Source organism: Ptychodera flava, chromosome 21, assembly GCF_041260155.1.
Source record: "Ptychodera flava strain L36383 chromosome 21, AS_Pfla_20210202, whole genome shotgun sequence".
Taxonomy (NCBI): Eukaryota; Metazoa; Hemichordata; class Enteropneusta; family Ptychoderidae; genus Ptychodera; species Ptychodera flava.
Genome location: NC_091948.1, coordinates 25,076,000 through 25,090,921, shown reverse-complemented (window position 1 = coordinate 25,090,921; position 14,922 = coordinate 25,076,000). Strand labels below are relative to the sequence as shown.

The 14,922-nt window shown below is 38.6% G+C and overlaps 1 protein-coding gene across 2 annotated transcripts in view; it reads right to left on the bottom strand.

The window, feature by feature from the left end:
* The window catches only part of LOC139121826 (arrestin domain-containing protein 3-like), a 34,573-nt gene extending 22,748 nt beyond the window's left edge, over positions 1–11,825 (bottom strand). Inside the window, exon 1 of one of the 2 annotated variants that reach the window (XM_070687029.1) lies at positions 11,649–11,825. The gene's annotated coding sequence lies outside the window, so the exon portion shown is untranslated. The remainder of the gene's footprint in view (positions 1–11,648) is intronic. The other variant, XM_070687030.1, reaches the window with a different exon arrangement.
* Positions 11,826–14,922: the final 3,097 nt, after the last annotated feature.

The window sequence follows — 14,922 nt, the reverse complement described above, 5'->3', positions numbered from 1 at the left end:
AAAAATTCTTTTAAAATTAATAAATTTTGCACAAAAATTTTGGCAGGAAAATTTACAGCACTCAAAGGGTTAATGAGCCCTTGGATACCCCTACACATTCAATGCTGTTGATTGCTATTCAGTACATGTACGTTCAAAAGTGACACACAATCTAGACTTTTCATTGTTATGTAGGTCATTCCCCCACACATCATCATGACCTGAGTTCAATTAGTCTAGAACATTCTCAAGGTCACTGCCCTTGATGACCTCACAACCTTGAATTCAATTAGTCATGTTTGGAATGTTCTGGACAGTTGATTAGTTGTGTAAGGGAGATAATTTTAGAACAGTAATTAGCATGTCAATAAAAGTTCTAGATTGTTCTTATATGCCTTTATAAAAGGGACGTGCACAGCTTCCAGTCAGACTTTTGGGATCGTGTCTCTTGTGTGTTACTAAACTCCAGCAGTAGTCATTCTCAAGACTTTTCAAGACCTTCTCTGCCAACGCTGGATTTATACTGTGGACTTTGTGCAACTTCAAGCCTGCAAGCCAAAGGACTGTTCATTCATCCAACTGACTGTTACAACTCTGAGACTGGAGCTTTGCCGTCCCAGCTGAGATAAGTAGTCTGTACACTTTTAAAGCTTGTACTCTATCCCTGACTTAGCAATTAGTTTTATTTTCGTAATAAATTTTGTTTAAACGTTAACTGCTGAGTTCACCCTTTTGTTCGTTTTCTCTGCACGTAACAAATTGGGGGCTTGTCCGGGATACGAACATTTTGAGCCATTTGACAACATTTTGGCCTGCCTTTTCAAAACTACTGTATACTCTGAACTCAGCGAAATTCAATCATGGCGGAATTCAAGCCAGACGAATTTATGGATGACCTTGATCAGGACACATTTAATTCCCTCAGAAAAGACAACCTCATAGCACTGGCAAATTTCCTTAAAGTAGATGTCAAAAGATCTATGCGCAAGCGGGAAATACAGTTCAAGATTGCAAAACATTTAGTTAATTCTGGCCATTTTGAGGAGTCTGCCTTAAAAGATTATGAGCCTGACGGGGAGTCCTCCTTCGAACTCAAAAAATTAGAATTAGAAATACAGGCAGATTTGGAGCTTAAGAAATTGGAATTAGAAAAGGAAATGAAAGAAAAAGAATTGCAAATGGAAGAAAGACAGAAAGAAAAAGAAAGGCAGGAAAGATTAGAAATGGAAGAAAGACAGAGAGAAAAAGAATTGCGATTAGAAGAACAGCGATTACAGTAGAAATAAAACGTTTAGAGCTTGGACAGTCAGGAAAATTCTTCCCTTCAGACAAGTTTGACATCACTAAGCATTTCAGGTTAGTTCCCCCTTTCCAAGAAAAGGATGTTGACAAATATTTTCTCCATTTTGAGAAAATTGCTCAGAGTCTGAATTGGCCTAAGGAGTCCTGGTCTATGCTTTTGCAGAGTGCTTTGGTGGGTAAAGCCAGAGAAATTACATTCAGTTGTCAGTAGAGCAGGCTTCAAATTATGATTCTGTGAAGGAATTAATTCTCAAGGGTTATGAGTTGGTGCCTGAAGCGTACCGTCAGAAATTTAGGGATTGTGAGAAGGCGAAAGATCAAACTTATGTTGAATTTGCTCGAACAAAAGAACAACTGTTTGATCGTTGGTGTTCTTCTGAAAAGGTCAGTCAGAATTATGACAAATTACGACAGCTTGTTTTGATTGAAGAATTTAAGAGGTGCATCGGAGTGACATCAAGACGTTTATCAATGAACAAAAGGCAGATACATTAGAGGTTGCTGCACGTTTGGCCGATGATTATTCATTGACCCACAAATCTTCATTTCTCAGCAAACCATCCCAGTCCTTTTCATACAGAAACAATGCAGGTAAATTTAACTCCTCCTTTTCATCCAAGAATTTCTCAAAGGACAGTAGGAAATCAAATGACAACAGTTCACACAGTTCAAGTAACACTCCCACATCATCAGATCCCAAGTCTCAATCTCCTTCTGACAAACAGTTTGGTACACTTTCTTGTAATTATTGTAAGAAAGACGGCCATTTAATGTCAGATTGTTTCAAATTGAAAAGAAAACGTGAAGGTCAAAGTGGTCAAAGTGGATCTAAGCCAACCGGCTTTATTTCTTCATCAACTCAATTAGAGTCTAATAATGTGTGCAACACATTTTCTGAGGTTAAACCCCTCTTATCCCCAATTAATGAGGTCAAGGTCAATTCTTCTCAAGATAGCATTATGGGTATTTTCGAGCCATTTATTCATAATGGTTTTATATCACTTTCTAGTGATTTTTCTTCCGCTACCCCTGTCAAAATTCTAAGAGATACCGGGGCTTCCCAGTCTCTTTTGTTGGCAGATACCCTGCCGTTTTCTGAAAAGTCATTTTCAGGTTCTAAAGTTCTTATTAAGGGGGTAGATTGTAATGACTACATTCCTGTTCCTCTCCATAATGTTCTATTTGTCTTCGGACTTTGTTTCTGGACCTGTGACTTTAGGTATTAGGCCTTTTTGCCTTTTGAAGGGATTCACCTTCTTCTTGGAAACGACCTTGCTGGGGACAAGGTCATTACTAATCCACTTGTGACTGATAATCCTAGTTTAGATCAGGATCCAGAGCCAATTGAACAAGAGATACCCGATTTATTTCCTTCATGTGCCATTACTCGAGCCATGTCAAAGAAAACTTCCGAGAATCAAAATACTCTAAAAATAATGTCACAGATGTTGACTTAAATGACACCTTTCTCAGTCAGGTGTTTGACACGGATCATTCCGTTATCCCTCGTGGATTTGAAACTTCCAGTAAAACTTCTGCTGACCAAAGTCAGACATTTTCTAGATCAAATCTCATTGCAGAACAACACAAAGACCCAGATATTTTGTCTTTGTTTGACAGGGTAGATGATGAAGGTAAAACTTCAGATAGCTCTGTTTCCTATTATACAAATCTGGTATTCTCATGCGTAAATGGAGACCTCCAGATGTTTTGGTTGATGACGATTGGGCTATAAAACATCAAATTGTGGTTCCAAAGCCCTACCGTGCTGAAATATTGCGCCTGGCCCATGAAACTCCCTGGGCTGGTCACTTAGGAGTCAGGAAAACTTATCATAAAATTCTCAGTCACTTTTATTGGCCTAATCTCAGGCAGGATGTAACACATTTCTGTAAAACTTGTCACACATGTCAAATGGTAGGAAAGCCGAATCAAACCATTCCAAAGGCCCTTTACAGCCAATTCCTGCATTTCAAGAACCATTTAGTAGGATACTAATAGACTGTGTTGGGCCCCTACCAAAAACAAGATCAGGAAATGAGTACATGCTGACAATAATGTGTACATCAACTCGGTTCCCCGAAGCCATACCACTGAGAAATATAAAGGCAAAGACTATAGTGAGAGCTTTAGTCAAATTTTTCACTTTATTTGGCCTCCCTAAATGTGTCCAGTCCGATCAAGGCTCCAACTTTATGTCTGGTATTTTTCAACAAGTAATGGATCAGCTAGGCATTAAACAGTATACGTCATCCGCCTATCATCCAGAAAGTCAGGGTGCTCTGAGCGATTTCATCAAACTTTGAAAAACATGATTAGGACCTACTGTTTTGACACAGAGAAACAGTGGGATGAAGGAATTCATTTTTTGCTCTTTGCTGTTAGAGAGTCAATTCAGGAGTCTCTTGGTTTTAGCCCATTTGAGCTTGTATTTGGACATACAGTCCGTGGCCCACTTAAGCTCGTTAAAGAGAAATTCCTATCAGACGATGATGATTGTCTGAATATTTTGCAATATGTGTCAGATTTTCGTACAAAACTCTCTAAAGCATGTGAATTAGCCAGAGAAAATCTTGAGTCATCTCAGCAGTCAATGAAAACCAAATATGATAAAAACACCTCAAAACGGAAGTTTGAACCAGGTCAAAAAGTTCTTGTTCTACTTCCAATTCCTGGCAAACCACTCCATGCTCGTTACTTTGGGCCATATCTAATGATAAGAAATTGAGTGATTTAAATTACATCATAATAACACCTGACAGGCGAAAACAAAAACAGCTATGTCACATAAATATGCTTAAGCCATATTTGGATAGGGATAATCCTACTAAAACAAAGCCTGTCAGTACAATCAGTTCTGGCCATTATGAAGATAGTGATACTGAAACTGACTTGAGTGATAATACTCTAAACTCAAAGCTGGGCTCGGTCAAGCTTCAGAACTCAGAAATCCTGGAGAAGCTGGAGTCTACAAAGTTGGCACACCTCCAGCCAGAACAACAACAACAGGTGAAAGAACTGCTCCATGAATATAAACACCTATTTCAAGATGTTCCAACGAGGACAAACGTCATCTATCACGACGTTGATGTTGGGGACAGTAAGCCTGTAAAACAACATCCATACAGACTGAATCCAACAAAAGCAAAATATCTCCAGGAAGAAGTCAAATACCTGCTGGACAATGACTTTATTGAACCCAGTAAAAGTAACTGGAGTTCGCCGTGCATACTTGTTCCCAAATCAGATCACAGTTATCGTATGTGCACGGACTTTAGGAAGGTCAACACTTTAACAAAGACAGACACTTTCCCAATCCCGAGGATTGATGACTGCATCGACCGAGTGGGAAAAGCCAAGTATGTGACGAAATTTGACCTACTGAAGGGATTTTGGCAAGTCCCTCTGACGGATCGTGCTCGTGAAATATCCGCCTTTGTTACACCAGACGGATTGTTCCAGTACAAGGTGATGCCATTCGGAATGAAGAACTCTCCGGCAACGTTCCAACGGATGATCAACGACGTCATATCCGGGCTAGACGGATGTGCAGCTTACGTTGACGACGTCGTCCTGTATAGTGACACCTGGGAGGAACACATCAAGCTCATGCGGAAGTTCTTTGAGAGACTGAGCAAAGCAATGTTGACTGTCAACCTTGCCAAATCTGAGTTTGGTTGGGCAAGGGTAACTTACCTCGGACATACTGTAGGACAGGGTGAGGTAAAACCTGTTGATGCCTAAAATCAGTGCCATTTCAAGTTTTCCCATACCAAACTGCAAACGACAACTGATGCGCTTTCTCGGTATGGCTGGTTACTACAGAAAATTCTGTCCAAATTTCTCCACAATTACTGAGCCTTTGACTAACTTACTTAAAAAGAAAGTAAAGTTTGTTTGGTCAGAGCAATGCCAACAGGCATTTGATACACTTAAAGCCATACCTGCAAAGTGCCCCAGTGTTGTCTGCACCAGATTTCACTTTGCCATTCAAATTAGCTGTAGATGCTAGTGATACGGCTGCTGGTGCTGTTTTATTGCAAGAGGATAGTCATGGTGTAGATCATCCTGTTTGCTATTTTTCACGCAAATTTAACAAATCCCAGAGAAACTACTCTACAATTGAAAAAGAGTGTTTATCTTTGATATTAGCTTTACAGCATTTTGAAGTTTATGTTACTTCTTCAAATCAGCCAATAGTGGTTTATATTGATCACAACCCTCTTGTTTTCTGCAGAAATTTAAAGGCAAAAATCAGAGATTGCTAAGATGGAGTTTAATGTTACAGGAGTTTAATCTTGACATTAGACATATCAAAGGCAGAGACAATTTAATTGCAGACTGTCTCTCTCGTATTTAGAGTTTATTGTTGTTCACTTTCAAGAAATTTTACTTCAGAGTAAAACAAAATTTGAGTACTTAAATCCTTTTCAAGATTACATTTGTAAAAGAACAAGATTACATTTGTAAAAGAAAGATTTTTCTTTGAAAAATTTTCTTTTTTGAAGAGGGGGTGTGTTATGTAGGTCATTTCCCCCACACTCACATGACCTGAGTTCAATTAGTCTAGAACATTCTCAAGGTCACTGCCCTGATGACCTCACAACCTTGAATTCAATTAGTCATGTTTGGAATGTTCTGGAAAGTTGATTAGTTGTGTAAGGGAGATAATTTTAGAACAGTAATTAGCATGTCAATAAAAGTTCTAGATTGTTCTTATATGCCTTTATAAAAGGGACGTGCACAGCTTCCAGTCAGACTTTTGGGATCGTGTCTCTTGTGTGTTACTAAACTCCAGCAGTAGTCATTCTCAAGACTTTTCAAGACCTTCCTGCCAACGCTGGATTTATACTGTGGACTTTGTGCAACTTCAAGCCTGCAAGCCAAAGGACTGTTCATTCATCCAACTGACTGTTACAACTCTGAGACTGGAGCTTTGCCGTCCCAGCTGAGATAAGTAGTCTGTACACTTTTAAAGCTTGTACTCTATCCCTGACTTAGCAATTAGTTTTATTTTCGTAATAAATTTTGTTTAAACGTTAAGCTGAGTTCACCCTTTTGTTCGTTTTCTCTGCACGTAACATCATCACCTGAAAAACTACACGTATGCAGTGTGAGTCATAGGTTAAGGGTCAGGAGAAAGCATTTTGCACAGAACAATGATTGTGCATGCAGTCCTGGAAGCGTTCAGCAAATATTTTTTGATTGAATGCAATGAGTCACCAGTCTGCTTCATGGCTTTGAGGAAGGTAGACAGTTGCAAGTTGATGCCAACACTGTTGCCACTCAATGATAAATTGTCAAATGGTGCAGTGTACCATAATTGAAATACATCACTTTCTTAAATTGTACGCCTGGACCCTAGAACTTGAAGTCAGTATATCTCACCCAGGCATCTGTACACCCAGGCATCTGTACACTGGATATGCAATATCTTGATGATCATCAGTGCAATTTGTTTGCTACTACAACAATCGTGTTGAAAACAATGTTGGACTCTCATATGGAAGCCATTTAACGGTATATGTTCTCCACAAAGGGCAGATAAGAGTTGGGTTATTGCCTTCTTTAAGGCGTACTAATGGAAACAAACATGATTTTTTCGCCTTTATAATATTGGCAGCTGTTAGCGATTTGAAGTTAAGCAAATTTACACCACAAAATACGAAATAGCTGATTTGCCGTCGCTGTGTAAACTGAAGTTGCAGACAAACCTGGAACACACTGTATGTCAGCTTTAAAGCAGCCTATTAATGACAACATATCATTATGTCTTCATTCACTTCTGCTTTTAAACATGACATTGGCAATTCTGACTTTAAAGAGGTATTATGTAACATGATATGATTAACAATATGTAACATTGTTGAGTATCAATATACATGTACAGTATTGCTAAAATAAACAGGCAAATGCTCTATCTAATGGTACGATTTGCACATGATCTCTACGGTGAATTCATTGACATTTACGTACATATTAAAGTGGCGTTGCACATAAGGTAACAGCACATTTTGCTCAAAAACATTGTTTTTGCAAAGATTCATTAAATTTCCATGAATTTGTCAACCCAAGATTAAAATATTGATTGGGTTCATCCTTTAGCATGACAAGTTGTTGTAAGTTGGGTGAGAAAAAAGTGTAAATTTATCTAAATTTATGCAAATCACCCGATTTCCTGGCTACTTTTTTCTGATATGTTTGACTTAATTCCACTCTCGCTGAGTCAAATTTTGTGAAATGTTCACATTTTATTCTTTAAATAGTATATCACAAAAAACAAAACTATGTTTTGCATTAAAGTTCTCACATTCTAAATATAAGTCATTTCAATTTTGATTATCATGATTTTAATCACTTTTTTGACTCAGTCTTTTAACCCCTGCCATTTAGAATGAAAATAGGTAATGCAAAGTTAAATTGTTGTTTTCTCCACGTATACTCTAGTTTCAAATGAGACATTAAATTGCATAAAGTAGTATCAAGTTTTTGATGTATAACAATTTTTATCATTAATACCAAAATTGAGGTTTTCTGCTCTAAATATGTACCTTCTTCATCTTTTGAGTAAAATGTTCTGGTTTTCATGTTATCTTTGATGAGAAATATTGCTTTGAAAAAAGTGTGTTGGTTAAGTGCAAAACTTAACCTTAATGTACAAAATAAAAACAAACGTATTGTGAAACAATCCACTTAGCAAAGGTTAAAACAACCACCGATAATAAATAACAATACCGGTCACTCAAAAAATTGACAAAAAAGACACAAATTAAGACAGTCAGTCATATGAAATGTAATGTACTTACACACGTACATGTACATTGTATGACCTTTGTACCTTACAATAAATTTTAAGACTAATCGCAATTCTGATTAAATAATCAATTAATGTTTACTTCATAACTGCTTATACTTATAGGCTTAGGTCAAAAATACTTGGAATTGGAGCAAGTGCAAGAAATTATATAATGAACAATGACATACTTTCCTGGCGCATAATTTGCATTCTGGAAATTCCATTATCAAAGTACTTGCATTTGGTCTTCCTGTAAAGTAGTTCTGACACATGATGTCCATGATGTGACTTAACCCTTTGAGTGCAAAAGTCAATTTTTGTCAACTTACTATACAAATTTTAACCATAACATTTTTTTTTGAGACGAAGACAATTTTATCATTTCTTCCCCAAATTTTTATTCAAAAATTGTTGCTGATGAAGAGTAATGTCAGTTTGGTCCAAAAGTATCCAAAATGTACAGAAAATTCATAAAAATTGGTAAAATGTTGCACAAGAATTTCAGTGGGAAAAATTACAGCTCTCGAAGGGTTAACATTTCTACTGACACAATTTTTCCTCAACAGGTAAAAATGTCTCGATCATTTGCTCAGTCATCCTGTGTAAGACTAGGCTTTAGGACCCATGTCAGCATCCTTTTCACAAATTCTAATTTTACTCTCATTTTTACTCCTTTGATATGATATACATCGATGACGGAAATAAAGGTGATGTTCCTTGGATTTTCTAGGTGCAACATGACGTGATGAATGGTGAACAATTTTTTGCATTGTTCAGAAACCAGTCACAGGTTTGTTCCGAGCAATTCAAACGGTACAGTCACTGCAAAAGAATATCACTAGATGCCATGTCAATTTTCAATTTGTTTCATATGAATTTATTCCATTTGAAGGAAAACAATTACTACATTATTATCACTGATTAAGGACTGCAAAAATTTACGGTGTTAAATTACTTGTAGGACCACCATTTTGAGGCATTCAAGAAAAACATAATTCACAATCAGGAAAAGCAGCAGCAATTTCAAGGAATTATTCTTTCATTTTACCTCATATACCTGTGCATTAAATATGTCTTCCAAACATCAGTTTGATTTCAAATTGTACCTACCTGTTCTTTCAGCCATTTTTAGAACCATGAAGTGTGTGTAGCAAAATAGCTTTTCATTCATTCACTCACCCTACTTCCCTGTAAACAGGTCTACAATCACCATTGATAACAATATAAACGACGGTTTGGGCCAAATCATAATGACAAAAGGGCCGAAGCAGCAAACTTCCTGGTTGCGTTTGTCAATAATGTCATGAGGAGCAATATATCAGATTACACATCGACAGTTTATGAAACTGTGAAAAAGGACGAGGACAGCCAACCTGCGTCAAGAAACAATGAACTTGCTGTAGTCAAGGGACTGTGATGAATCCACCTAATTTGGTAATTTGGCTGGTAACGCAAACGCTGGTGCTTAGCCGCTTGCACACATGTACATGTACATATGTACCTAGACATTTCACATTATAACTAAAGTGAAAACTGCTCCAAATATGCTGCAGATCGAGAGCTTACAATGTACAAAACTCATCGGAAAAAGTCGTCCCTGATGGCCATAAAACTCAATCAGGGGCCCTACAGGTTGCACTGTTTATGGTGAATGTGGCTTGTACATGTGTTGTATCCATGAGTTCATGTCGTTTACATGAACTGACAGCCATCATCTACAATTTTCTGTCTTAAAATCTATGTGCTACATTAATGCAATATATATGGATTGACATGACGGGATAGATACCAACCCGATTAAAATAGGATGTAGAGATGAAACATACGTTCTCCTTCCCCACCCCCACCCGACTATCAGACAGCCATACAAGAACAGCAAAGAACAACCAAAGCTCGACAAGTTGTCGTCTACATGACTTAAATCAGCTGGGATAAATACTGGATTTTATACCAAATGCATTGGTCTTGGTAAGGATCGAGCCCAGTAAAATAATGTGTTTGTGGTACGTTTTTCACTTGGACACTCGATGCATGCGTGCCTCATCCCTAGCTGCTAGGGTTACAGTTCAAGGCAAATAATGTTACAAACAGGGTCACATACTAATTACTATGCAAGGCTCTCTTCTGGTCAACCGAACCCCAAACCAAGGTCACACTCTATCATATTGCTAGAAGTTTCAGCGTTTCTGCAGGTTTCTCTCACAAGGGGGATGTTTGGCCTCTGCTTGAAAATTTAGAGGGATGTGGTTCTGATTGAGGGGAGCTATAAAAAATTATGCAAATGTCTGTAAATTAAGATTTTCTTCAAGGTATTAGAAAATTAACTATAGCATCGATCAAATATCAAAATTAAAAGCCAGTCTTTCAGCTGTATCTCATCCTTCTGCAGGTAGGAAGCATTAATCACTTTACTGTGGCTACAGATAGTGGATTACATCACCTGTATGATGTTACATCATAGACAGTAATCATGAAGTGGAATGTTACTATGAATGCTATGTATACTATGTATCATGATTTTAAACTCCATCATTGTAGAAGGGAGACATGTAGTGCGTTTGTGACTATTTGAGATTTGGGATTTGATTAGATAGGGGATTAGCGCGTCATGGAGAACCTCCGTGTGTGACCTGCAGACGTATTTAGCCCATCTGGTCCACAGGTTATCGTAACGTTGCTTGGATAGTCGTTCCGAGGCGGGCGGCCGCAGGTCGCCGTTTACTTGGAAAAAAGCCAAGTAAACGGCGACCTGCGGCCGCCCGCCTCGGAACGACTATCCAAGCAACGTTACGATAACCTGTGATCTGGTCGACTCGTAATCGTTCCATTGAACACTTTTACTAAAATGCATAGCGGTCATGGTCCTTCGTCTCTCATTCACGAGGGACCATGTCATCAAGGTTGCACATGGTTCCCGGACCTGGTTACACGGGCGCTCGCATATTGGTCTGCTCGATCGATCGATCATCTGCTCGGTCCCCGGGGCTCGGTCAATCTATCACGTACTCCGTGCTCTCTCGTTTCTACTGCGTTAGAGAGTTCTGAGCAGTAGAAACTGAACTTTAATGCAACGAAATTGTTAACACGTTAGTGTTCAGAGTACCGACTACACTAGATCGGCTATAGTATATAGGATCTACTGTTTGAGTAGCCCTGCGTGCGATGCTGTGTGTTCCGCTACAGCTAATCGCCCCGCTCACCGCTGTAGCGGAACACACAGCATCGTACGCAGGGCTACTGTTTGAGCAAGACTAGTGTTGACGGGACTGTCTGAGCACTGTCTGCCAGCAAAATCCCTGTGCTTAGTTACATATGCCAGTCCAAAAAATGTCGTGATCGACATAAAATCAACTTATTTTTTTCACAGCACATGTTACATCTCTTACCCTACATTCAATTTGATGTCAGTACCACAACTTGTGAACATGACGACAATTAAGCTGCGCTGTGAACAACATGCACCATTCGCTGTATATGTGTATTACAAGGAGGAGAAAGTGATATCACTGTTAGTGTAGCAATGCAGTGTGTATTGACTGTTGTAAATTGATGTATGTTCATGAACGCTTACCGTCGATTACCAGTTTCTCTATGCACATCTACGATCAATGAAAACAGCCTGATTCTGGTAAAAACGACCTTACTTTCCGTCCCTTTAGAAGTATGACAGCTCTGGAAGTCCGGGCCTAAAAGCACAGGAACGACACACGCCTCATTGAACTTTGACCGTTGCTCACTGATGTACTGCGCATGTCTGTGTACTTCTTGCATGAATCAACGTTCACCACAGGGACAAGTACGAAATTCAGGTATCTTTTTGATCATATCTGTGGTATTTCGCATGAAGACAAGTGTTTTCAACAAATGGTCTCGCCTTTAACCTTAACACTGTGATTGTAACCTCTGAGCTGTGTTCCCGGCGTTTTACAAACAACGCCGCACCGAGAACACGCGGCATTACGCGCCAGTCAATGTAAACCCCCACCCCCCCCACCTCGGGGTTTAGTGGGGGATTTGGAAATTAGTCCTGTGAAATCTGCCAAATGCCCCACCCCCTGGGGCAAGACAATCCGGAAAATCCCCACCTAAACCAAGTAAATCCCCCACATACGGGGGTGGGGAATTTGTAAATTCCTACACACAACCACTCTTTGGAATTTTCATTTCATGTCGTAAACAACCTGCATCAATATAAAAAGTTCATGTTCAACTTCAGAACAATTTTAATCATTTAAAACAGGGTTTTGTGACATTTATGCTGTTCACAAATGTCTATCACAATCAACACAAATAGATCCAGGAAAATAACATACTTTTCGCATTTGTTTTTCAGCCACTTATACTGTGACCAGATAAAAGTGTTGAGGTGTCACAGTCACGTCACCTATTTTGGAGCAAACATTTACAATATCTTTCAGTCTAGTTTGCTTGTATGTTGTCAGGCATAAACATATTTCAGGCTAGAACAACTGATTTAATTAGATCAAAACACCAGATGTATCACACAAGACATGTCGCCTCAATAAACTAATTAAAGCTGATAAACAAGATACATGATGTCCAATCTCACAAGTGCAGCTTTTTTGTCTTCTCGCTCTCATGTTACAAGCACAATGACACATTCTACATCAGTCATGCACTGATTTAAAACAAGCAGAGGAATGAAATTCATAATGATCCGTGTTTATTCATCATAAAACACGGCAGAAAGATACTGTGTAAAACTCAACAGAACAGATGATCAGAATGATCACACTGATGAAACAGAACTGTTTCCCTAGCTATATGGGTCATCATGAATAAATTTGATAATACATTTAGCGGACATAAAAAGGAATCCCGTCGTGACCGAACATGTTTTCCAAATACACAAGCAATTTAAAGGACAAAGTCGGCCATTTTTCATGAATTTTGTTTGATGTGAGATACTACTTATATTGTTTGACATGTCGAAAGATACCGAAAGAATGGCTGACCATGCTATATTCGACCCCGGTTTTAGACACGATACATGCAAACCATCGCGAAAATGAATTAATGGTCATGACCATTAATTCGTTTTCGCGATGGTTTTACTTAATTTGTATAAAACTGGGGTCGAATATATGTATGGTCACTCATTCATTCAGTATCTTTCAACATGTCAAACAAAATAAGTAGTATCAAACAAAATTCATGAAAAATGGGTGACTTTGTCCCTTTAAGCTTTATCAAAAATAGAGTTGACCCGGAGGTCTTTTAGTGCTGGACCATGTCGATGACGCATCGTGAACATCCGAAATGTCACGCTCACGTGGGAAAATGCGGGAAATTTTGCGTATGGTATGTTCAGTTTTCCAAAAAATAAGAATACACGGCGGATGAAAATCGTTTATTTAGTTATCGATATTTAAGCCATCAATCACAAAATATACTGTCATACACACCTCTGAATATTGCTGCATCGCATTCATCAATAGCCAGTTGAAAAGCTGCTTACCGGCCCACATGGCCTTGACAGCCACCTTTTGCCATGCTACCGCTCTGAACAACAACATCCATTACCAGGGCCTGAAAATTTCTGTTTTTTCCCACTGGTCCCAGGACCAGTGACCTGTTTTTTTTTTCACTGGTCCAAAGGTAAAATCCACTGGTCCTCAAAAATTTGCATAACAATACAAGAATGATTCATTTCTCATACTCATGTTATATATGCATTTCTATCAGATTTGCTTGGGATTTACATACAGCATAAACTGCCAATCTTTTTAATACAGACACACTGCATAAACATTTACTTGGTAGTTTTCTCAAGTTCTTGTACACACACTTGACATGTTTTTTACTATTGCTATAAAGTTCACTTCATTTTTATAATTGCCCAGCGGTTGATTCTTTTCCATTTAAATTGTAAAAAATAGGTTGAAAACACCAAATATCTGAGAGGGACTTCTTTTTCCTTTGATAGCAATAGCAAATTGCCATAACGCTGTTTTGACAAGCTAGGCGGTTCTTGTTAAGGTAAACTACAATCGAGCTAGGGGGTCTTGACTATATAAAGAATTCAGCATGGTGACCTTCTAAATTCAGAAGCTTGCTTGCCACGGACGATCGGAAAGTTGTAATGAGACTCCTTCCAGAGAATTTTACTGCAAAATACTACTTTAATAGACAGAGATTATAATATTTCACACAATTTTGGGGTTGCTGATATTTTTAGCTGAGGCTATGGTCTGGTTTTTACCACATTAAATTTTACATGTAAAATGAGTACGTGGCCCGTCATTTGATTTTTGCAGTGCAGTGGCTAGTGGACGCACATCGCCTGGCTCATATCATGAATCGCAAACTGTAATAGAGTAACTGATTTCCTTTAGAGTTTATGTTGTGATGAAAGAAATAGACTAAATTTTAAATGTTTGATCGACTTAAAGACGCGATAATTATTGTAATTTTGTACCTATAAGACGTAGTCTCTCAATGGAATGGGCTCTTGGTTTTAGTGTAACTGGCTTTAGTGCGTCTCTGCTACCTCCATGGTTTCAGTAACTTCGGTATTTTGGGGGGGACGTAGTTTCTAATTTTTCGTCAAAAGACACTAGAACACAATCTGGGAAAAGCACTGGACATTCCCTTGCAAAATAAATTGGCTCCTTTTTTGTATTGGTCTGCGGACTTTTTAGGGGTAAATTAGTACTGGTTCGGGATAAAAACACTGGTCCGGGACCTCGGGTAATTTTCAGGCCCTGCATACGTGCGCATGCGTAGTTATTTACGAACATATTCTGGGCCTGTCCGTCAAAGGAATAGGGGGATCAAAACGAGGCAATTGCCCCACCCCCTCGGGCACAGTTTCATGGCACACA